General features: G+C 42.6%; 1 protein-coding gene across 6 annotated transcripts in view; it reads right to left on the reverse strand.

Moving 5' to 3' along the window:
- The window catches only part of tmem63c (transmembrane protein 63C), a 616,893-nt gene extending 595,416 nt beyond the window's left edge, over positions 1 to 21,477 (reverse strand). For 5 of the 6 annotated variants that reach the window (XM_073039119.1, XM_073039117.1, XM_073039118.1 and 2 more), the window contains exon 1: positions 21,370 to 21,477. The gene's annotated coding sequence lies outside the window, so the exon portion shown is untranslated. The remainder of the gene's footprint in view (positions 1 to 21,369) is intronic. The other variant, XM_073039120.1, reaches the window with a different exon arrangement.
- Positions 21,478 to 25,962: the final 4,485 nt, after the last annotated feature.

Genomic DNA, 25,962 nt, shown 5'->3' on the forward strand with positions numbered 1-25,962 from the left:
TTAGAAGGATAAGAGGGGATCTCATTGAAACCTTTCAAATGTTGAAAAGCCTAGTCAGAAGTCTAGGACAAGAGAGCAAAGCTTCAGGATAGAGGGGCGCCTTTCAAAACAGAGATGTGGAGAAATTTCTTTAGCCAAAGGTTGGTGAATTTGTGAAATTTGTTGCCACACACAGCTGGGGAGGCATGGTCATTGGGTGTATTTGAAGCAGAGATTGATAGGGTCTTGATTGGATATAGCATCAAAGGTTACAGGTAGAAGGCCGGTAACTGGGGTTGAGGAGGACATGAAAAAAGGATCAGCCATGATCCCTAATGAGTCCTGACGATGGGTCTCGGCCTGAAATGTCGACTGTACTTCTTCCTACAGATGCTGCCTGGCCTGCTGCATTCCACCAGCATTTTGTGTGTGTTGCTTGATCAGCTGTGATTGAATGGCAGAGCAGACTAAATAGGCCAGTTGGCCTAATTCTGCTCCTATGTCTTATGGTCTTTCTACCTATGTCATTGGTACCAATATGTACCATGACCTCTGGCTGCTCACCCTCCCATTTCAGGATATTGTAGCTCAGAAACATCACAAACCCTGGCACCTGAGAGGCAAACTACCATATGCGTTTCCTTTTCGCGCCCACAGAACTGCCTATCTGTCCCCCTAACTATAGAGTCCCCTATTACCGCGGCCCTCCTCTTCCGTTCCTTCTTAGCCATAAGCCAGACTCTGTATCACTGTTGCTGCACCCAGGTAGGTCGCCCCCCCAAAAAGCATTCAAAATGGAGTACTTATTGTTAAGAGGCACAGCCACAGGGGTTCTCTCCACCACCTGACGCCCTCTCTTCCCTCTCCTGACAGTCACCCACTTCTCTGTCTCCTGTGGCCCCGGGGTGACTACCTGCCTATAGGTCCTGTCTATCTCCTCCTTATTCTGCCTAACAAGCCGAAGGTCATCGAGCTGCACTTGCAGTTCCTTAACTCGGTCTCTAAGGAGCTGCAGTTCAATGCACCTGGGCAGATGTGGCCATCAGGGAGGTTGGAAGTCTCCTGGACATCCCACATCTGACACGCAGAACAGAAAAATGGCCTCACAGTCATACCTACCATTCTAATGCACTGAGCCCTACGATTTGCTCCTTTTTAAAACTCTGCTCCCCAACCTGTGCGAAGCTCTCTCTGTCTCTACGAATCGATTGATCCGCCGCTAATGCCCTTAGGTCTTTCAGCTTTTTGAGCACCTTCTCCCTTGTAATATAACTGCACTCAACATAGAATGCAAACATAGAAATCTACAGCATATTACAGGCCCTTTGGCCCACACTGTTGTGCCAACCATGTTTCACACGTTGTCTGCTCCTATTCCTCTCCAGCACTATGATAAAGGAGATAGAATTGAGATCTCCAAAACGCTCCCCCACCAAGAGATCTGACACCTGACCAGGTACATTTTCCAATACCAGATTAAGTACAGTCTCTCCTCTAGTTAGCTTATCTACATACTGCATCAGGAAATCTTCTTGAACATACCTAACAAACTCCACCCTATTCAAACCCCTTGCTCTAAGGAGATGCCAGTCAATAGTAGGAAACTTAAAAACACCCATCACAACAACTCTATCATCAATCATTGCACCATTCCAGAATCTGCCTCCCTATCTGCTCCTTGATGTCTCTGTTACTATTGAGGGGGGGTCTATAAAAAACACCCAAATAGAGTTATTGCCCCTTTCTGGTTTCTGACTTCCACACACACTGACTCAATTACTTCCTCCTTTCATGCAGCTCTGATACTATCCCTGATTAGCAATGTCACGTCCCCACCTCTTTAGCCTCTCTTCTTGTCATTTTTGAAACATCTAAAGCCCGGCATACTCAGAGGCCATTCCTACCCCTGAGACATCCAAGGGGTGTCTGTAATGGCCACAACATCATAGTTCCACGTATTAATCCATGCTCTAAGTTCATCCACCTTATTTATGATACTCCTTGCATTAAAATAGACACATCTCAAACCATCTGGCTGGGTGTATCTTTGCTCTATCATCTACCTATGCTTCCTCACAAACTCTCTACAAGCTGTCTCTACATGTGCGCCAACCACCTGATCTTCTGCCTCTTCAATTCAGTTCCCACCCCTCAGCAAATCTAATTTAGCAAACCTCCCTCACAGGATACTGGCTCCACTCTAGTTCAGGTGCAATCCATCCCACTTATACAGGTCACCCCTTCCCCAGAAAAGGTTCCAATGATCTAAGAACTTGAAACCCTGCCCCATGCATCATCTTCTTAGTTACTCATTCATTTATGCTGTCTTCCTGTTCTGATCTTCCCTAGCTCGTTGCACTGGGAGTAATCTGGAGATTACCAGCTTGGAGGACCTGCTCTTCAATCTCCTTCCTAACTCCCTAAACTTAGTGCACAGGACCTCTACCCCTCTCCTGCCTATGGCATTGGTACCAATACGTACCATTACCTCTGGCTGCTTCCACTTCCCCTCAAGAACATTCTGCAGCCGCTCAAAGACATTCTGGTGTCTCTTTTGCTGCCACAGAATCTCTATCCTGAAACTATCAAAGGTACATTTAATGTCAGAAAAATGTATACAATTTACATCCTGAAATGCTTTTTCTTTGCAACCATCCACGAGAACAGAGAAGTGCCCAAAGAACAAATGACGGTCAAATATTAGAATCCCAAAGTACCCCCCTGCTCCCCTTCCTCTCGCACGTAAGCGGCAGCAAGCAACGATTCCCTTCACCCCACCAGCAAAAAAAGCATTAGCACCCGCCACCGAGCACTCTAAAGTGAGCAAAGCAACAGTAAAGACACAGACTTGCAGTACTCCAAAGACTACATTATTCACCCGGCATTCAACACACATGCTCTCTCTTCCTAACTATCGAATCGCCTATGACTGTTGCTCCGCCTGACTTCATCCTACCCTTCTGAGGCTCAGAGCTGACCACAGTGCTATTGGTCTGGCTACTACTGCCTTGCCCAGATAAGTCATCCCCCTCATCAGTATTCAAAGGGAATTGGCCACAGGGGACCCTGCACTGACTTCTTTCTCCCTTTACCTCTCTCAGCGATCAGCCACTTACTCCCTGAATTCTGCATTCTGAATGTAACTACCTGTTTAAGAGTCATATCTATTAATTGCTCTACCTCCCAGATTATCCCTAGTTCATCCAACTCCAGCTCCAACTCTTTAATGTGGTTTTTCAGGAGCCGGAGTTGGCTACACTTCACACAGGTGTAGTCATCAAGTTCCATGAATTCACACATCCCATAGGCGAAGCATTTCACTGCCATATCTGCCATCCCGCCTGCACTGTGCATTGGGCAACCAAGACCAAATCAGCAATAACAAAAGGAAAAACCTACCCTTCTTACCTGTTCCTTTGGCCTCAGACTCTTCTCATAGAAGCCTCTTGAGTCAAAGCCTCTCAGTTTCCACTCTGTCTCTAGCCCCCACTCCGATGATGACTGCTCTGCTAGACCCTATCTCTCTTCTATGGTTTATAAAATAAGACAAAACCCCATGCAAGGAGAAAGAGCTCACCGCATTTGGTGGAGCTCCGCCTGCCTTCTGCTGCCACCGATGCCTCTGACACTTCCTGCACCTGCGCACTGGCTACCATTTTTAAGAAAAAAACCCATGCAAGAAAGAACTCACCACTTTTGGTGGTGCTTCACCTGCCTTCTGCTGTCACCGATGCTTCACTTCCCTCAAGCCCTTCAACATCTAGCACACTGCTAGTGTCTTCCACAGTGAAGACTGATGCAAAATACTCATTTAGTTCATCTACCATCTCCTTGGCCCCCATTATTATTTCCCCAGCCTCATTTTCTAGTGGTCCTATATCCACTCTCATCTCTCTTTTATTTTTTACATACTTGTAAAAGCTTTTACTATCCACTTTAAGATTGTTTGCTGATTGGCTTTCATATTTCATCTTTTCCCTCCTGATGATTCTTTTAGTTGCTCTCTGTTATTTTTTACAAACTTCCCAATCCTCTCTTCCTGCTCATTTTTGGTTTGTTGTATGCTCTCTCTTTTACTTTAATTAGATTTGACTTCACTTGTTAGCCACGGTTGTACTATATTGCCATTTGAGTATTTCTTCGTTTTTGGAATATATCTATCATGCACCTTCCTCATTTTTCCCAGAAACTCAAGACATTGCTGCCCTGCTGTCATCCCTGCCAGCAATTCCTTCCAATTTACTTTGGCCAACTCCTCTCTCATACCACAGTAATTTTCTTTACTCATTTGAAACGTAGCTACATCAGATTTTACTTTCTCCCTATCAGATTTCAAGTTGAACTCAATCATAATATGATCACTGCCTCCTAAGGGTTATTTTACCTTAAGCTCCCTAATCAACTCCCGATCATTACATAACACCCAATCCAGTATAGCCAATCCCCTAGTAGGCTCAACAACAAACTGTTCTTAAAAAAACATCTTGTTGACATACAACAAACTCACTCTCTTGAGATTCATTAACAACCTGATTTTCCCAGTTGAGGCAGGATTTATGAACATTTGGAGAGGTATAATATGATTAGTAGTAGTCAGTATTGCTTTGTCAAAAGCTGGTCATGCCTTACGAGCCCGATTGAATTTTTTGAGGATGTGACTAAACACGTTGATGAAGGAAGAGCAGTAGATGTAGTGTATATGGATTTCAGCAAGGCATTTGATAAAGTAACCCATGCAAGGCTTATTGAGAAAGTAAGGAGGCATAGGATCCAAGGGGACATTGCTTTGTGGATCCAGAACTGGGTTGCCCACAGAATGCAAAGAGTGGTTGTAGATGGATCATATTCTGCATGGAGGTCGATCACCAGGGGTATGCCTCAGGAATCTGTTCTGGGACCCCTTCTCTTTGTGATTTTTATAAATGACCTGGATGAGGAAGTGGAGGGTTGGGTTAGTAAAACTGCTGATGACACAAAGGTTGGGGGTGCTGTGGATAGTGTGGAGGGCTGTCAGAGGTTACAGCGGGACATTGATAGGATGCAAAACTGGGCTGAGAAGTGGCAGATGGAGTTCAACCCAGATAAGTGTGAAGTGATTCATTTTGGTAGGTCAAATATGATCGCAGAATATAGTATTAATAGCAAGACTCTTGGCAGTGTGGAGGATCAGAGGGATATTGGGGTCCGAGTCCATAGGACACTCAAAGCAACTGCGCAGGTTGACTCTATGGTTAAGAAGGCATATGGTGCATTGGCCTTCATCAACCATGGGACTGAGTTTAAGAGCCAAGAGGTATTGTTGTAGCTATATAGGACCCTGGTCAGAACCCACTTGGAGTACTGTGCTCAGTTCTGGTCACCTCACTACAGGAAGGATGTCGAGACTATAGAAAGGGTGCAGAGGAGATTTACAAGGATGTTGTCCGGATTGGGGGGCATGCCTTACGAGAATAAGTTGAGTAAACTTGACCTTTTCTCCTTGGAGCAACGGAGGGTGAAAGATGACCTGACAGAGGTGTATAAGATGAGAGGCATTGATCTTGTGGATAATCAGAGGCTTTTGCCCAGAACTGAAATGGCTAGCATGACAAGCACAGTTTTAAGGTGCTTGGAAGTAGGTACAGAGGAGATGTCAGGGGTAAGTTGTTTTTTACACTGAGAGCAGTAAGTGCATAGAATGGGCTGCCAGCGATGGTGATGGAGCCGGATATATAACCATATAACAATTACAGCACGGAAACAGCCCATCTCGGCCCTTCTAGTCCATGCCGAACGCTTACTCTCACCTAGTCCCACCTACCTGCACTCAGCTCGTAACCTTCCATTCGTTTCCTGTCCATATTCCTATTTTTTTTTATGACAAAATCGAACCTGCCTCTACCACTTCTACTGGAAGCTCGTTCCACACAGCTACCACTCTCTGAGTAAAGAAGTACCCCTAGATTCCTGGATAGGTACATGGAGCTTAGAAAAACAGAGGGCTATGGGTAACCCTAGGTAATTTCTAAAGTAAGTACATGTTCATTACAGCATTGTGGGCCAAAGGGCCTGTATTGTGTTCTAGTTTTTCTATGTTTCTATGACCTGCATGTTGAAATCTCCCATGACTATCATAACATTGCCCTTTTGACATGCCTTTTCAATCTTTCATTGCAATCTGTGGTCCACATCCCAGCTACTGCTGGGAAGAGTGTATATAACTGACATTAGGGTCCTTTTCCCTTGCAGTTTCTTAATTCAACTCACAAGAATTCAACATCAGAGCACACTGATGGGCTGGAGGTACATGTCAGTTGGAGCAGACTTGATGGGCTGAATGGCTTAATTCTGCTCCTATGTCTTATAAACTGGAGGTACGTGTGGGTCAGAGTGCCACACTCTGTCTTTCTGTTCAAAGAGGAGGTACGTGTGGATCAAAGCAGCATATTGATGGGCTGGAGGTACATGTGAGATAGAGCACAGTGACAGACTGGAGGTTTGTGTGGGTCAGGGCGACACACTGATGAACTGCAGTTATGTCTGGGTCAGAGCCGCACACTGATGGGTTGGAGGTACATGTGCATCAGAGCACACTGATGTACTCAAGGCACGTATGGATTAAGGTGACATGCTGATGGGCTGTAGGTACGTCTGGATCAGAGCAGCACATTCATCAGCTGGAGGTATTTGTGGGGTGAGCAGCACACCAATGGGCTGTAGGTACATGGGATCAGAGCGGCACACTCATGGACTGGAGATACGTAAGGATCAGAGCAATGAACTGATGGACTGGAGGTACGTGTGGGTCAGAACAGCACACTGATGAGCTGTAGTTACATGTGGGTTAGAGTAGCACACTGATGGACTGGAGGTACCTGTGGATCAGTTTGGCATACTGACGGGTTGGAGAATTTACTTTGGCCAACTACTCTCTCAAACCACTGTATCCCTGATCAAGGAGGCAATATACTATCCAAATGTCGCTATTGTGCTCACGCAACCTCATTTCTGTTCCTCTGACCAAGAAATCTCCTATCAACACTGCAGTCCTCGTCAACTCTCTTCTCTTTCTTTCTTTTTTAATCTTTTTATTAAGTTTTAAACACGTATACATAGCAGTCATAATAGTACAAAAAGAGTGGGATTACATTATTGGTAATTAACACATGTTGATATAAGCTATAAGTAACACCACTATAGTTGACCTCCCAAGCTCTTAATATAAACATAATACAAAGAAATAAAAAGATAAAAAAGAACAAAGAAAAAAAACCCAAATTGAAAAATCAAAAACAAGATAAACTAAACTAAACAAAGCTGGGCTGATTTTATTACATTGGATAAATCATTATTGTCATCAACTCCGCTCCTCTACCTATATTTAAGGTTAATACAAAGGAATCAGAAAAGGTCAAATTACATTCTATGAAAATATTGAATAAATGGCCTCCAAGTTTCTTCAAATTTAACTGAGGGATCAAAAGTACCACTTCTAATTTTTTCCAAGTTTAAACAAGATATAGTTTGGGAAAACCACTGAGATATAGTTGGAAGGTTAACCTCTTTCCAATTCAATAAAATGGATCTTCTAGCCATTAAAATAGCAAATGAAATCATCTGACAGGCTGAGGAGGGTAAATCTATCATTGGTAGACCAAAAATTGCAGTAATAGGATGAGGTTGTAAATCAATATGCAAAACTGTAGAAATAGTATCAAAAATATCTTTCCAATATTTTTCCAAAAGAGGACAAGACCAAAACATATGAGTCAAAGAAGCTACCTCAAAATGACATCTATCACAGATCGGACTTATATGAGAATAAAAACGAGCTAATTTATCTTTAGACATATGGGCCCTATGTACCACTTTAAATTGAATCAATGTATGTTTAGCACAAATAGAAGAAAAGTTAACTAATTGAAACATTTTCTCCCATTTCTCTATAGATAAGAAGAGTTGAAGTTCCTTCTCCCACTCATTCTTAATTTTATCAGATATACCTGACTGTGTTTTCATAATCATATCATAAGTGATTGCTATTAAACCCTTATCAGAAGGGTTTTCAGAACCCTTATCAGAATATTTTTTCTGTGATATCAGTTGGAAATGAAATTGGAAAAGTAGATAACATAGTATTCAAAAAATCTTTAATCTGTAAATATCTTTAAAAAATGGGATCTGGGCAAATTTTATTTATTAGACAACAGTACAAAAGACATGAAACAGTTATCCAAAAATAAATCATGAAACCATATTATACCCTTCATTTTCCATACCGAAAAGGCTTCATCCATAACAGAGGGTTGAAAAAAAATTAGATGTAATAGGACTTGATAGAATAAATTTATTCAAGCCAAAAAATTTACAAAACTGAAACCATATTCGTAATGTATATTTAATTATTGGATTAACAATTTGTTTGTTCAATTTGGAAAGAACAAAGGGAAGCGAAGTCCCTAAGATGGAAACCAATGAAAACCTTTGTACAGAATTACATTCAAGGTTAACCCATTACTAAATATCGAATATTAATTGCCCAATAGTAAAATCGTAAATTCGGCAGTGTCAAACCAACATCCTTTTTGGATTTCTGTAAATATTTTTTACTTAACCTAGGATTTTTATTCTGCCATATGTAAGAAGAAATTTTAGAGTCAATAGTATCAAAAAAGGATTTGGAAATAGATTGGTACAACTTGAAAAAGATATAAAAATTTAGCTAAAATAATCATCTTAATAGCATTAATTCAACCAATCAATGATAAAGACAATAAGGACCATTTAGTAAGCAATTGCTTAACCTGGTCTATTAAAGATAAAAAATTGGCTTTAAATAAATCCTTATGCATTTTAGTAATTTTAACACCCAGATAAGTAAAATAGTCCGTAACCAATCTGAATGGTAAGCGTCTATAAATTGGAACATGCATATTTAAAGGGAAAAGTTCACTCTTATTAGGATTCAGTTTATAACTAGAAAAGTTACTGAAATGAGCGAGCAGGGATATAACAGCAGGAATGGATTTCTTTTTTTTAAAACTTTTTTTATTGAGTTTTCAAATGATTACTGAAAGAAAAATATATATACCCTTCCCCCTCCCCTTAGCCCCTCCCCCCAACATCCTTATGGAAAAAAAGAAAAAGAAAAAGAAAAAAAAGAAAGAAAGAAAGAGTGCCTGGATATCGGAAGATCCCCACATGCTCCACGGAGTTCTGAATAACTTTAGTATATATATTTATTTATTTCCCCAAATAACCAATTATTTTATCTTTGGAGCACCTATATATTTAATCCTGTTGTTTGTAAATAAGGGCGCCAAATTTTCAAAAATGTTTCATATTTATCTCTTAAATTATAAGTAATTTTTTCAACAGGAATGGATTTCTCAGGATTCGAAAAATATAGTAACAAATTATCTGCATATAATGATAACTTATGTATCACATTCCCACAGGAAATGCCAAGTAAAGTAGGTGAGTCGCGAATAGCAATAGCTAAAGGTTCCAAGGCAATATCAAACAGCAATGGGCTATGAGGGCAACCTTGCCTAGTGCCACAAAACAACTGAAAAAAGGGAGATCTTAGATTATTGGTAAGTACCGAAACCGAAGGGGTATGATATATCAATTTAATCCAAGATAAAAATTTCAAGCTAAAATTAAATTTCTCAAGTGTGCTAAATAAGTATGCCCATTCAACTCTATTTCTTGGCATCCAATGATATGACACATTCTGGAATGCTAGATAAAGGAGTATAAACAATATTCATTAATCTCCTAATATTAAAAGACAAATAGCGATTTTTAATAAATTCGATCTGGTCGACAGAAATAATTTGAGGCAATATATTCTCCAATCTAGTTGTTAATATTTTAGAAAAGACCTTAGAATCCACATTCAATAAGGATATAGGCCCATATAATACACATTCAGTGGGATCCTTATCTTTGTTAAGAATTAGGGAAATAGAAGCACTGTAAAAAGATTGTGGTAATCTACCTATAAATAATGCATCCTTAAAGATTCTACATATCCAGGGAGAAAATATAGCAGAAAAGGATTTTTAAAATTCTACTGTACAGCCATCCGGACCAATGCTTTACCTGAATTCATCGAGGAAATAGCATCCTTTATTTCTTGTTCCGTGATAGGAGCATCTAATACTAAACGTTCATTGGGTGATAATTTCGGTATATTCAACTTCCTTAAAAATTCATGCATTATAGTGGAGTCAACACAGATGCCTTGTGCAGGAAGGCACAGAGTCGACTGTACTTCCTTAGAAGGTTGGCGTCATTCAATGTCTGTAGTGAGATGCTGAAGATGTTCTATAGGTCAGTTGTGGAGAGCGCCCTCTTCTTTGTGGTGGCGTGTTGGGGAGGAAGCATTAAGAAGAGGGACGCCTCACGTCTTAATAAGCTGGTAAGGAAGGCGGGCTCTGTCGTGGGCAAAGTACCACCATGGGGATAAATAAAGTATCTATCTATCTATCTATCTATCTATCAGGAAATTCTAACTGATAAAAAGCGGTATAAAATTCTTGAAAAGATTTGTTTATCTCATTATGATCAACCATCAAAGTTCCATCTCGTTTATGAATCTTAATAATCTGACTATTAACCGAAGCAGATTTCAATTGATTAGCCAATAATTTACCAGATTTATCATCATATATATAGAATTGACACTTAGTTTTAATTAATTGATTTTCAATCAAGGATGTTAAAAGTAAACAATGCTCCATTTGGAGTTCGACCTTCTTTTTATAAAGCTCCTTACTAGGAGTAATAGAAGATTTCTTGTCAATTTCTTTGATCTTATCAACCAACATACAGATTTCTGTATTAATTTGGTTTTTTTCAGTCCAGCAGAATATGAGATAATTTGCCCATGAATGTATGCTTTAAAATTATCCCATAATACGGTAGGCTTACAGTTCCACACGGTAGGCTTATTCAAGAAGTCAGAAGACATGGGATCCAGGGAAGTTTGGCCAGGTGGATTCAGAATTGGCTTGCCTGCAGAAGGCAGAGGGTCGTGGTGGAGGGAGTACATTCAGATTGGAGGGTTGTGACTAGTGGTGTCCCACAAGGATCTGTTCTGGGACCTCTACTTTTCGTGATTTTTATTAACGACCTAGATGTGGGGGTAGAAGGGTGGGTTGGCAAGTTTGCAGACGACACAAAGGTTGGTGGTGTTGTAGATAGTGTAAAGGATTGTCAAATATTGCAGAGAGACATTGATAGGATGTAGAAGTGGGCTGAGAAGTGGCAGATGGAGTTCAACCCGGAGAAGTGTGAGGTGGTACACTTTGGAAGGACAAACTCCAAGGCAGAGTACAAAGTAAATGGCAGGATACTTGGTAGTGTGGAGGAGCAGAGGAGCAGAGGGATCTGGGGGTACATGACCACAGATCCCTTAAAGTTGCTTCACAGGTAGATAGGGTAGTTAAGAAAGCTTATGGAGTATTAGCTTTCATAAGTCGAGGGATAGAGTTTAAGAGTCGCGATGTAATGATGCAGCTCTATAAAACTCTGGTTAGGCCACACTTGGGAGTACTGTGTCCAGTTCTGGTCACCTCACTATAGGAAGGATGTGGAAGCATTGGAAAGGGTACAGGGGAGATTTACCAGGATGTTGCTTGGTTTAGAGAGTATGGATTATGATCAGAGATTAAGGGAGCTTGGGTTTTATTCTTTGGAGAGAAGGAGGATGAGAGGAGACATGATAGAGGTGTACAAGATATTAAGAGTAATAGGTAGAGTGGATAGCCAGCGCCTCTTCCCCAGGGCACCACTGCTCAGTAAAAGAGGACTTTAAGGGGAGGAAAGTTCAAGGGGGATATTAGAGGAAGGTTTTTTACTCAGAGAGTGGTTGGTGCGTGGTATGCACTGACTGGGTCAGTGGCGGAGGCAGTTACACTAGTGAAGTTTAAGAAACTACTAGACAGGTATATGGAGGAATTTAAGGTGGGGGGGTTATATGGGACGCAGGGTTTGAGGGTCGGCACAACATTGTGGGCCGAAGGGCCTGTAATGTGCTGTACTATTCTATGTTCTATAATATCCCGCTGGAAATTTCTTCCATAAAATTTGTTGAATAGAAATCAATCTGTTCCTTAATAAAATTAACAAAGTCCGAGTCCTGAAGTAGAACGGAATTGAACCACTATTGTCCAAAACTAGAAGGTGTATCCATTAATTTGATAGAAAGTTTCAGGGGTGCATGGTCAGAAATGGCAATGGAATTGTAGTTACAGTCAATAACAGAAGGAGTTAAACGAGAATCAATAAAAAAGTAGTCAATTCTAGAATAATTGTGAAATAAATGGAAAAGAATGAAAACTCTTTATCCTTTTGATGTAAAAACCTCCAAATTTCTGAAATTCCAAAATCAAGCATAAAGGAGTTAATAAGGGTAGTCGATTTATTCGGAAGTGTCTGATTAGTCATAAACCTATCCATCGAAGGATTTAAACAGCAGTTAAAATCTCCACCCATTATCAACATATAATCATTTAAATTAGGAAGGGATGTCAGTAAGCATTTAAAAAGTTCAGGATAATCAACATTTGGAGCAAAAACATCAACCATAACCACTTTTTTGTTACAGAGTAAACCAGTAATTAACAAAAATCTACCATTCGGATCCAAAATTGTTTCGTAGTGAACAAATGAAATTGAAGAATCTATAAAGATAGAAACTCCTTTCACTTTGGCCTGAGAGTTTGAATAGTATTGTTGACCTTTCCAAAACCTAAAAAAAACTGATTATCCTCTTTCCTCACATGAGTTTCTTATGCAAAGATAATATGGGCATTCATTCTATGGAATGCTTTAAATATTTTTTCCCATTTATTCGGATGGTTTAAACCCTTTGTATTCCAAGAAACAAAGTTAATAATCTTATCCATCATATTAGAATTGATTGTATGGTATGTAAAGGGTTAACCAGAATGCAAACTCATGAACCCGGAAGAGGGAAAAAGGTTCAAGGAGGAATCGGAAGTTACGACATATTGGACATTTTAGTAGTTTCGAATTAGCCCAGGTGAAAAAATCTAAACTAAAAAAAAGAAATACCCCCTCCCCCCACCCACAAAGACCCAGAAATAGGCCAAAGATTGACTGAAATAATCTAGAACTAAATCTACCCCTATCTCTCCTGAAGGCAGCCCAAAAGATAGAAGTTTTAAAAAAAACACCACCCATAGTCAAAAAATATTTTAAAAATTATCAAAAAAGAGAAAAAGGAAAAAAAACTACAGTGATAAAAAACAAAGTTTAAATCATAAAACAGAATACCATAATACTTATATTTCAAAAAAAAGAAAAACAGGCGCCAATTCATGTTGTTGGTTATTTTCAAACATAAGCGATTGAAAATGATACAGCAAGAAAATAAGGTCTTATGGGAAGAAGAAAGCAGGACGACATTTTAAAATGTTAAAAGTAGAGGGCAAATGCTTCTCCATTCTAAGAAAAGGAAATCAAACACCAAATCATCTACTAAATTAGTTTCGAAAATAAAAAGAGCAGAATCACAAAAGAGAGCAGAAAAGTCTAATCTAGAAATATGAAAAATACCTACACAAGCCAAAAACAAAAACACTCGCATTATAACAGATCAGATCTGTAAGCTAATTAGTAGCTTAAAAATTCAAGTAAAAACCAAAAATAAAGCAGAACATTAATTAGACCGTAGCAGAAGAACATTGCTCATCAAAAAATTTTTGGGCTTCATTTAATGACTTAAACAGACAACGGGAATTATCTGTAAGGACAATTCACAATTGGGCAGGAAACAGCAGAGCTGGTTTGAGACCCATTTGAAAGAATTCCAACATCAGTGGCTTAAAAGCCATTCATCCCTTCAAAACTTCGGGGCTGAAATCTTCAACAAAGCAAAATTCGAATATGCCTTTCCGCCAAGCAGCACGTATCAGACGATCCTTGATGTGAGTGTAATGGAGACAAATAATAACTGGTCTTGGTTTAGATCCAGTAGAAGGTTTAGGACGTAAAGCACGATGTACGCAGTTGATTAATGGAGGGGCATCTAGAACTTCTGTGCCAAACATATCGAATAAAAATTGAGATAAGAACTTGATAGGATCACCCTTCTTGACATCTTCAGGAAGACCGATTATCCGTAGATTCTGTCTTCGGGATCGATTTTCAAGGTCAGTAACTTTGAATTTATAATGATCCAGCTGTTGAGACATCAAAGATAAATTTTGTTCCAAAGTTGTAATCCTTCGATCTCTCTGCCGAGCTCCTTCGTCAAGTTCTGAAATTCTTGCTTGTTGTAGTTCAAACTCACGTTTAAACAATTTAAAATTATCCTCAACCGTCTTTAAAACTCCTTCAAACATGGCAAATTTATGACTGAGTTTTTCATCTAAAAGTTTCGACATTGTTTCAAAAGTTAAAGGAGGTTGCTTAGATGATTTTCGATCACCAACTTTTTTTCCATTAGCATCAGAGTCTTTCCAGTTTTTAGCTTCTTGTGATCTGGTATTCATTTTCAGCAACTTAAAGTCAAAGTCCAAAAATATGTCTATAACATAAACCCTTTAGTGTAGCTATAAAACAAAGTAAATAAGAGTGGCTATGGGTAATAAAATTAAAAGGAATGGAGCGAAGCCAAAATGAATCTCATGCCATGAGCACCACCAGGAGAGTCCCCTCTCTTCTCTTCTAGGCCATAGCACGACACTCAGTGCAAGAGACCCAGTCACTCTGGCTCCCCCCAGTAAGTTGTCCTCCTCAATACTATCTCAAGTTGTATAATTATTATTGTGGAGATTGGCCACAGGTGTACTCTGTACTGGTTGTGCATTTCCCCTCCTTCTCCTGATGTCACCCAGTTACCTGTCTCCTGCAACCTAGGGGTTACTATCTCCCTCCATCTCCTATCACCTCCTCATTCTCCCATATAGTCAAAGGTCATCAAGCTGCAACTCCAGTTCCTTAATACATTCTGTCAGGAGCTGCAACTTGATGCACCTGGTGCAGATGAGCTTATCTAAGAGACTGAAGGTCTCCCAGACTTCCTACATCCCACACAGAGTATAAAACATTCCCTTTGGAGCCTCTCTCACTCAAGTACTATGCCCTAACAGATGAGAAATGAACAAATAAGAACAAAAAGAGAGTAACTTACAAGATACTTTACCTCGCCCAAGTCTGATGAGCCAAAGCCACTCTAAAGGCCTGTAACGCCACTTCAAGGAATTATGGATCTGCATTCCCAGATCCCTCTGTACCACCATACTCCTCAGTGCCCTACTGCTCACTGCGTAAGACCTCCCTACCCTGATTGGTTCTCCTGAAGTACACTTCACATTTATCTGCATTAAATTCCATGTGCCATTTTTCAGCCCATTTTTCCAGCTGGTCCAGATCCCACTGCAAGCCATGATAACCTTCCTCGGTATCATCTGCAAATTTGCTGATCTAGTTTGCCACTTTATTATTCAAGCTGTTGATATAGATGACAAAAAACAACAGACCCAGCACCGATCCCTACGGCACTCCACTAGTCACAGGCCTCCGGTCAGAGAGGCAAGCATCTAAAACCATTCTCTGGCTTCTCCCACAAAGCCATGTCTAATCCAATTTACTATCTCCTTTTGAATGCCAAGTGACTCAACCTTATTTACCAACTTCACATGCGGGACCTGGTACAAGGCCTTGCTAAAGCCCATGTAGAGAATATCCACTGCCTTGACTTCATCAACTTTCCTGTCAACTTCCTCAAAAAACTCTAAAGGACTTTCCATGCACAAAGCCATGATGACTTTCCCTAATCAGTCCCTGTCTATCCAAATACTTATATATCTGAACCATTAGAATACCTTCCAGTAACTTTTCCAATTCTGATGTCAGGCTTATCAGCCTATCATTACTTGGCTTATATTTAGAACCTTTCCTAAACAACGGAACAACATTAGTTATCCGCTAATCCTCTGGTACCTCACCTGTTGCTAAGAACATTTAAATATCTCTGCTAGAGCCCCTGCATTTTCTGCACTAGCCTCCCACAGGGTCTGAGGGAACATCTTATCAGGCCCTGGGGATTCATCCACCCTTGTTTGCCTATGCTGGGCTAGGCAGAATAACAATTTGACATGGACTAGATGGTTCAACGGGCCTGCTTCTCTGCTGTAGTGTTCTATGACTCTAAGTTAATTAATAGACATATTAGATGGGCATTGAAAAGAATGAATATTTCACTCAATTAACATGAGTCTTGAACACACTGTCTTAATGATGGTGGGGAGAGAGAGAGAGAGAGAGAGAGAGAGAGAGAGAGAGACTCTTGCTACATTTAAAAAGTTACCTGGATGAGGATAATTTATGGGATTCTGCTCCAAGAACTGGGAATTAAGATTAATTTTAAGGACATCCTTGACCACCTGGCTACAGGATATGAAGTGGCAAATTTCAAAAAGTATTTAAGAATGGACAGATAAAAACAGAAAATAATGGAAATAAATACTCAGCAGGCTCAGAGAGGGTGAAAGACAATGTTTCAATTTGATGACCTTTCATCAGAATGGAGGAAACCAGAACTCAAACACATTTAAGTTGTAGAAGATGCAGAGGGTTAGAGAGAACAAAAAGAATGCATGATAGCATGGAGACCAAAAGGTGCCAAATGGTCTGCTCCTGCTTCTTTTTTTCTGCATCCATGTTTAGTGTCATGAATTGCTGGAGTACTGATCCAGTCCTGGCCTTAAGTAAAGATGTGCAGGCCCTGGACAGGATACAGAAGTGATTCTGGGATGAGGCCCATTAGTTATCATGATAGACCGGAGAAGCTGGAATAGTATCATTGAAACAGAGGAGGTCAATCTGATAGTGAAGAAAACATAGAAACTGGTGGAGGGGTCAAAAGCCAGGGAAACTGGGATGAAAGTGAAATGAAGGACAATACCTATAACACAGGGAAGGAGGACAGGATCCTGGCAGGGATTGTAGTGCAGACAGATTCAGTTGTAGTGTCCAAAGAAGAATTGAATATGTACTTAAAAGGGAAAAAAATTGGAAGCTGTAGAAATATGGTTTTTGAGAAGAATGATGAATATATCGTAGAAGGACAGAGTAACAAATGAGGAAGTGTTGCGAAAAGCCAGAATAAGAAGAGAGCTGATATCATCAATCAGGAAAAGGCAGTCAGAATTTCTGCCACATGTACTGATGAAAGAGAAGATTGAACACCTTGCAGCGAAGGGAAATTTGATGGAAGAAAAAGTTGCAGTTGACAGCGCATGACATTCGTGAGTAACATGAAGGGATGGACAGACCAGCATTTTGAAGAGCTTATTATTAGAACTTTTCACTTTAAAGACAGATAGAAGCCCATGATTGCCCTCATCATATGGCATGGCACCTAAGGATGATGATGATGCTGACTTTGAACATACAGTGAAATGCACTGTTTGCATTAACAACCAACATGCCCAAGGATGTGCTCAGGGCAGCCTGTAAGTGTTGCCCAACATAGCAGGTCCTCAATGCTTGGTAGAACAACACAGAACACAACACAACAAGCAACAAAACAACAATGCAACAACAAATCAGTAGCTGGGTGCTCACATATTGGATGATCTGCCTGGGCCCGGCACATCTATATAATCATAAGGAAAGGGTACCAGCAGCTCTACTTTATTAGGTGGTTAAGGAGATTCAGCTCATCACTGAACAATTCTACAGATATACTGATGAAAGTAGAGTGCAGACACAAAGGATGCTGGAATCTGGAGCAACAATCGCCTAGAAGAACTTAGCAGATCGAGCAACATCTGTGGGAAGAAAGAAACTGTCCATATTTCAGAAAGGACTTTTAGGCAGTCAGTGCACTGAGGGGTATAAGGTGACAGTAGGTAGTGCCAGACAGAGGAGGTGAATGAAGTGGAATTGAAAAACTGTAGTGGGTGAACTCCTCACCCTACCCAACGTTACCTGCTGTCACCTTACACCTCACTGCAGTCCACTAATTCCCTCAGAAACCTTTCTTACCACTGCCCTTTCCCTCCCTGTGCTGGCAATCTCACATCCACTCTCAGTCCTGATGCAGGGTTTTGACCCAAAATTTCAACAGTTTCTTTCCTCCCATCATTGCTGCTCAATCCTTCATCAGATGGAATTTAATGCAGACAAGTGTGAGGTGTTGCACTTGGCAGGACAAACCAGAATAGGTTTTACATGGTGGGCGGTAGGACAGAAGGAATACAGATCCATAATTCCTTCAAAATGGTGTCATTGGCAGGTAGGGTCTTGCACATTGGCCTACATAAATCAATGTACTAAATAATGTTGCTTGGATTTCCAGCATCTGCAGATTTTGTCTTGCTTATGATTTGATTACTGCACTGCAAAGTCTCTCCAGGGATGCCTAGCCTGAAGAACTTTAAATCTTCCCTTCAACGGGAGTTTAGTGAAACCCTCTCACACTGTTACCCCTCTGTGATCTCTGCTGCTCTCCAACTATCACCTCCCATCTTTTAAATCTTGTCATCTTTTTTTCTTCAGTCCTGTCGAAGGGTCTCAGCCCAAAACATTAACTGTACTTTTTTCCATAGATTCTGTCAGGCCTGCTGAGTTCTTCCAGTATTGTGTGTGTGTGTGTGTGTGTGTGTGTGTGTGTGTGTGTGTGTGTGTGTGTGTGTGTGTGTGTGTGTGTGTGTGTGTGTGTGTGTGTGTGTGTGTGTGTGTGTGTGTGTGTGTGTGTGTGTGTGTGTGTGTGTGTGTTACTGAAAAAAGGAGTTGGGATGTTTTGTTGAAGTTGTACAGGTCATTGGCGAAGCCTATTTTATAGTATTGTGTGCAGTTTTGGTCACCCACCTACAGGAAAGATGTAAACAAGGTTGAAAGAGGGCAGAGAAAATTTACAAATATGTTGCTGGGACTTGAGGATCTGAGTTATATGAAAAGGACTTTATTCGCTAAAGCTTAGGAGAATGAGGGGAGATTTGATAGAGGTACAGTATACAAAATTATGAGGGACATTGTTAAGGTAAAAGCAATCAGGCTTTTTCCACAGAGGTAGAGGTCATGGATTAAGGGTGAAAGGTGAAATGTTTAAGGAGAACATAAGGGGGAACTTATTCACTCGGAGGACAGTGTGAGTGCAGAATTAACTGCCAGCACAAGGGGTGGATGGCGGTTCAATTTCAACATTTACGAGAATGTTGGATAGGTACATGGATGTGAGGGGTATAGAGGACCGTGGTCCAGATGCAGGTCAATAGGACTAGGCAGATTAATGGTTCAGCAGAGTAGGTGGGCTGAAGGGCCTGTTTATGTGCTGTAACGTTCCAGCACTCAATGACTCTATCAGAATGTTTACTCATGAAAGTATCCTGACTGGCTGTATCACAGTCTGACATGGCAATTCGTATCTGCAGGAATGTAAGAAGCTGAAGACGGCAGTGGACTCATCATAGGCACGCCTCTCTTCACTATCTCAAGATGGCAACATCCATCATCAAAGATCCCCACAATCCAGACCATGCTATCTTAGATACTGATGGTGGGAAAACAGTGCCAGCCAGGTCTGTGGCACTACAACTAGCACTGTTCCAAAGAGGTCCTTCTGCAGCTATACAGGGCCCTGGTGAGACCCCACCTGGAGTATTGTGTGCAGTTTTGGTCTCCAAATTTGAGGAAGGACATTCTTGCTATTGAGGGAGTGCAGCGTAGGTTCACAAGGTTAATTTCCGGAATGGCAGGACTGTCATATGTTGAAAGATTGGAGCGACTGGCTTGTATACACTGGAATTTAGAAGGATGAGAGGGGATCTGATTGAAACATATAAGATTATTAAGGGATTGGACACACTGGAGGCAGGAAGCATGTTCCCGCTGATGGGTGAGTCCAGAACTAGAGGCCACAGTTTAAGAATAATGGGTAGGCCATTTAGAACAGAGATGCAGAAAAACTTTTGTGTATGATCAGCCATCAGTGAATGGCAGTGCTGGCTAGAAGGGCCGAATGGCCTACTCCTGCACCTACTGTCTATTGTCTATTATATGTGAGGAAAAGAACTAGGAGAGCAGGGGAGCATACAAGTGTTTCAGTGGTCACATATAAGACTCAGATAGCATGCCACTACTCTGTTGCCAGTCAGGGATGTCTCAAAGTGGTGCAGGGCAGAAAGCAAACAGCTAGTTGTCATGGAGTGCATCAGGTACCAACAACATGGGGACAGTAATTGTTTAAATGTTTCATAGTTACTGTGAGAGAATTTGCCTTGACCTTCTCAGAAAGCACATTCCAGATTGCAACCACTCAGTAGGAAATATTCTTCCTCAGATTCTCTCCATACCTCCCCCCCTTACCATAAATCTCTGCCCTCTTGTCTTAGATAGTCCCTGCCATGGGAAAAATATGTTCATTCTCTACCCATCTGAGGATAGAAAGTGAGGAACTGCGGTCTCAAGGAACAGTCTATAATGATCACTTTGTTAAGTATTACTTCTTTACACTGGATGCAATCACGTAGCAAATCTGTCATGCTTGTAGCTGATATACCTATACCCAGAATGGCTTGTCATTGCCACAAAATTTAGTCAAATTTAATACAATTTGGCAAATCTTACAAATCTAATGACCTGGGTATGGAGTCATTGGTCACAGGATAAGTGAATGGACACAGCAGCCAGTAAAGTAGGGGACAGAATCGATGGCTGCAAGACCAGAGGATGAAGCCAAAAGACTGAGCTTAGAGTTAATGGCTATTGGACTAATGGATTGAGCCAGTAGGCTAGTGTGATGGAGACAGCAATCACACAGGTATTTGGCTGCAGCATTAGGGGCACAGTTTGTGGTCAGAATTAAAGAACAGGATGTGGCAATGATGGCCTGCAAGTGGTGTTAGTGACTTAAGGGCTGGAGTGAGTGGCCGGGAGGAAATTGAGTTGGTGGGCAGAGGAGAGTGGAGGCAGTCGAGGCTGGGTGTAGAGTCAATGAATCAATGACAGGAAGAAACTAAGTCTCCATCTATCTTGCTCAACTCTCTATCTCTCTCACTTTCTCTCATCATCTCACCTCTCTTCATTGTCCTCACTCTCCCTCATCACCTTATCCCTCTTCATTCCCCTTCACACAGCCTCATCCTCCCTCACCCCCATATCACCTTCACATCCATTTTCTTCGCATTTCCCTTCACCCAACCTCATTCCCCCTCACACACCTTCATCCTTCCTTACACCCATCCCCCATATCAATTTTACCTACATCCCTCACCTCTCCCCCATCTCCTCATAATTTTTCTCACACTTCCTAATCCTCTTCATGCACCTCGCACCCATTTCCCCCTCATCCAACAACCCGGCGCTTCCTTTCACGCAGAGCCGAGCTCTCGGCCTCGTGTCCACCCTCGGCTTCTCCTCACTCACCCTCAGCCGCTCGATTTACTCCGAATCCGCCTCTGACAGCGAAGTCGCAGCATCAGCACCGGCTCCGGAATCCCGCCTGGAAATACCCGAGCAGAGCCGGAAACGTCCGAGTTCTGTGGGCTGTGCCCGAAACGCCGGAAACACCCGAGCTCTGAGCGCCGTGCCCGAGACGCCGGAAACACCCGAGCTCTGTGCGCTGTGTCCGAGACGCCGGAAACACCGGGGCACTGTATGATGCAGCTTGGCCCCGGAGGAACGCTTTCTAGTTCGACTGGATCCATGCTTGGTTTGAATGATAATTAAACTTGATTTGATTTGAAAACCATCTTCCATATGACAAGCCTTTCAGTCCTAGAATCATTTCGTGAACCTTGCATAAGGGTTAGGCCTTCTCCAATATCAGCATATCCTTTCTTACAAAACTGCTCACAATACTCCAGGTAAGGCTTCAACAGTGTCTTACGAAGCCTTAACATTAAATCCTTGCTTTTATTTTCTGGTCCTCCTGAAATGAATGCAAACATCGCATTCATCTTCCTCACCACTGACTCAACCTGTAAGCTAACCTTTAGGGAATCCTGCACAAGAACTGCCAAGTCCCTTGGTGCCTCAGATTTTTGAATTTTCTCACCATTTAGAAAATAGTCTATCCTTCCATTTCTTCTACCAAAGTGCACGACCATACACTTCCTGACACAGTATTCCATCTGCCGCTTCTTCGCCCATTCTCTTAATCTGTTTTAGTCTTTTGTAGCCTCTCTACTTCCTCAAAACTACCTATCCCTCCACTTATCTTCATATGGTCTGACATACCATACAAAACTTCCGTCTTTTTCAGGCTGCACTGGCAAAGCAACTGGTGATCTCCTGTAAGTCTTCGAGAGAGTGGGCAACCAGTGCACAATCGTCAGCAAACTGTAGCTCATGTGCCACCATGTCCCTGACTTTTGTTTTTGCTCTCAGTCTTGCGAGGTTGAGGAGCCCGCCATCAACCCTCGTTTGTAGGAAGACCCCTGACTTCAGGTCTGATGTGGCATCCTGAAGAACAGCAGCGAAGAATAGTCCAAACAGAGTTGGAGCCAAAACACAACCCTGTTTTATGCCGTTGCTGATGGGAAATGGGTCTGACAACTCACCACACATGTTGATGCGGCCTTCCATGCCTTCGTGGAACTGACAGATAATGTTGGTTAGGCATGGGGGGGGGGGGGGGGCAACCGAATTTTGGTAGGAGCTTCCACAGGCCATCTCTACCAACAGTGTCAAACGCTTTGGTTAGATCAACAAATGTGACATAGAGACTTCTCTGCTGCTCAACACATTTCTCCTGGAGCTGCCTCAATGAGAAGATCATGTCCACTGTACTACAGCCAGTTCAAAAACCACACTGGCTTTCTGGAAGGATGTTGTCACTGATGTTGGACACCAAACGTCTAAGGATGATCTTCGCGAGGCATTTTCTGGCAACTGACGGAAGGGAGATGCCACAATAATTGTTGCAGTCTCTCTTGTCTTCCTTGTTCTTATAGATGGTCACAATTGATGCGTCTTTGAAGTCTTGTGGTAGTTTTGCAGCTCCCCACAACTTTGTGAACAGCTGGTGCAGGCATGATGTCAGTGTGTTACCACCATACTGGTAGACCTCAGCTGCGATACCGTCAGGCCCTGGTGCTTTGTTGGGTTTTAGCTGTTTGATGGCTTTGATGACCTTGTGAAGAGTAGAGAGAGCATCTACTCGAACAGTATGGGTTGAGGGTGTACTCTGCCCAGTGCTTCATCGGTGATGGTTCCTGGTCTGTTCAGCAGCTCATGGAAGTGTTCTTGCCATCTTTTCATGTACTCTGACTTCTCAGTGAAGATGGATGTACTGTCCTTGCTCAGGAATTGTCAGGTGTGAGGAGGTGTGAGGTGTGAGGAGGTGTGAGGTGTAGGTGTTGCTCAGTGAAGATGGATGTACTGTCCTTGCTCAGGAGTTGTCAGGTGTGAGGAGGTGTGAGGTGTAGGTGTTGCTCAGTGAAGATGGATGTACTGTCCTTGCTCAGGAGTTGTCAGGTGTGAGGAGGTGTGAGGTGTAGGTGTTGCTCAGTGAAGATGGATGTACTGTCCTTGCTCAGGAGTTGTCAGGTGTGAGGAGGTGTGAGGTGTAGGTGTTGCTCAGTGAAGATGGATGTACTGTCCTTGCTCAGGAGTTGTCAGGTGTGAGGAGGTGTGAGGTGTAGGTGTTGCTCAGTGAAGATGGATGTACTGTCCTCGCTCAGGAGTTGTCAGGTGCCTTGTTTTGATGGACCATACACAACCTTGATTGCTTCATAGAAGCTTCTTCAGTCATTACAGTCAGAGAAGGCTTGTAACTCCTTGGCCGTGTTCGCCCATCACTGGTCTTTCACAGCTCTGAGCTGCCTCTGCAAAGTTGATTTTTCACTCAAAAAGGCACATTTATTGGAACTTGAGTTTGGGTGTCGAAGAAGAGCCTGGTGTGCAGCGCCTTAGCTGTTAGAAGGTCTTGCACAGATTGGTTGCTCTCATCAAACCAGTCCTGATGCTTGCACTTGACTTTCCCCAAGGTGTCCTGGGCAGCCCTGTAGACCGTTTCTTTGAAGGCATTCCAGTGCTCAGTAATATCGTCTGATGGATTCTCAACCAGTCTGCTTAGAGCAGTTTCCATAGAGGATTTCAGGGCATCAGCACACTCACAGTGTTTCAATTTGGTGGTGTTCAGCTTTTTGGGTGGTTTGGCAGCATTCAGTCTGTGTGGAGATTTGATCGATAGATGTAGAGCCGACCACAGCATTTGATGATCAGTTGAACACTCAGTTCCACACTTAATTCTGGTGATACAAACGTCAGAGATGTCTCATTGTCGGGTGATGACATAGTCAATGAGATGTCAGCTTTTAGATCGTGGATGCAACCATGTGCATTTGAGCTTGTCTGGCAATCTGAACAGTTTTTTAGTAATGCACAGTTTGAATTCTGTGCACATCAAGAGGAGCAGTAGCCCATTACCGTTACTGTTGCCAAACCCTTGGCGTCCGATCACACCAGGCCACACAGTGGACTCTTTGCCAACCCGAGCATTAAAGTCTCCCAGCAACAGCAGCTTATCGGAAGTTGCCACGCTACTGATGGTGGTTTTCAGCTCACTGTAGAATGCCTCGTTGACTTCACTGGGATTAGTTAGAGTTGGGGCATAAATGTTGACTATGGTGAGGTGGCGCTTTCCTTGCAGAGGTGTACACAAGGTCTGGATTTGATCATTTACAGCAACAGGCAGGGTTGGTAGCTCTGCTGCGAGGCAGTTCTTGATAGCCAAGCATACACCAGATTCTCTTCATTCTTCTTCGGGCCTGCCAGACCAGAAGAACGTGTACCCTCCTTTCTCTTCACAAAGCGCGCCCTCTCCAGCAAGTCAGGACTCCTGGAGAGCCACAATGTCCACGTTGTAGTCCTTGAGCACACGAGCAACAAGTGCAGTGCGTCTCTCTGGGTGATCAGAGTTACCACTGTCCAACAGAGTTCATATGTTCCATGAGGCGATGATCAGATTCTGCTTGTGATTCTTACCGCTAGAGTTGGACAACCCACCAGCCACGGCAGACTGGCCAGGTTGGTGTGAGCAGGCTTTGTTTGAGCCACCTTTTCTAGCCCTTCCCTAATTGTAGGGTGAGCAGTGCCTCTCTAACAAGGCTGCTCAGACACAGAGGGTGCTGCCTCACCAGATCTCCGCTCTGTAATCCATGTGCAACCGCTCTCTCCCCCTGCCGCCTGCATGCAGACTTGTGACTACGGCTCCCAGCTGGTCAAGCCTACCACTTCGCCACTTGTCTGTCGCTACAGGACTTGAGTGTATTGAGGATACCCCACTCCTCAGAAAGGAACAGTGTGTGCGTGAATGGGTTTTAGGTGAATAGGGGGTTGCACAGGTCCAGACCCACCCTCTCGACATACCCTCCCGGATCCGGCAGCATGGTGGGGTTCAAGTCGGCTGGGGGATGTTCTGTTGCAGTGAATGGCTAGACCAAGCTTCGATGCAAGGAATGCCCTTTCTGCGCTTCATCGCATGTGTTTGCTAGATGGCCGTTGACCCTACAAGAGGATTCATCTGCCCTGTGACAGGTCTTGTTTTTCGTCCTGCGGGGTGTCTAGCCACCCTCCTCACCAGGCAAGCCTGGTGGGGGAGCTGGTTTAGCCGCTGACCACCTGACTGTGTGACAGGTAGTACTGGATTACATGGTACAAGTAGCACTCAGCTGACTGACCTGACCTTTTGGATACTTTGTAGGCTAGTGCCCAAGACAGAGCTGACTAGATTTACAACCTTCTGCAGCTTCTTTCAGTCCTGTGTAGTAGCCCCTCCATACCAGACAGCAATGCAGCCTGTCAGAATGCTCTCTATGGTACAACTATAAAAGTTTTTGAGTGTACTTGTTGACATGCCAAATCACTTCAAACCCTTAACAAAGTATAGCCGCTGTCTTGCCTTCGTTACTACTACATCAATATGTTGGGATCAGGTTAGATCCTCAGAGATCTTGACACCCAGGAACTTGAAGCTGCTCACTCTCCACTTCTGATCCCTCTATGAGGATTGGA

Source organism: Hemitrygon akajei, chromosome 3 (genome assembly GCF_048418815.1).
Source record: "Hemitrygon akajei chromosome 3, sHemAka1.3, whole genome shotgun sequence".
NCBI lineage: Eukaryota > Metazoa > Chordata > Chondrichthyes > Myliobatiformes > Dasyatidae > Hemitrygon > Hemitrygon akajei.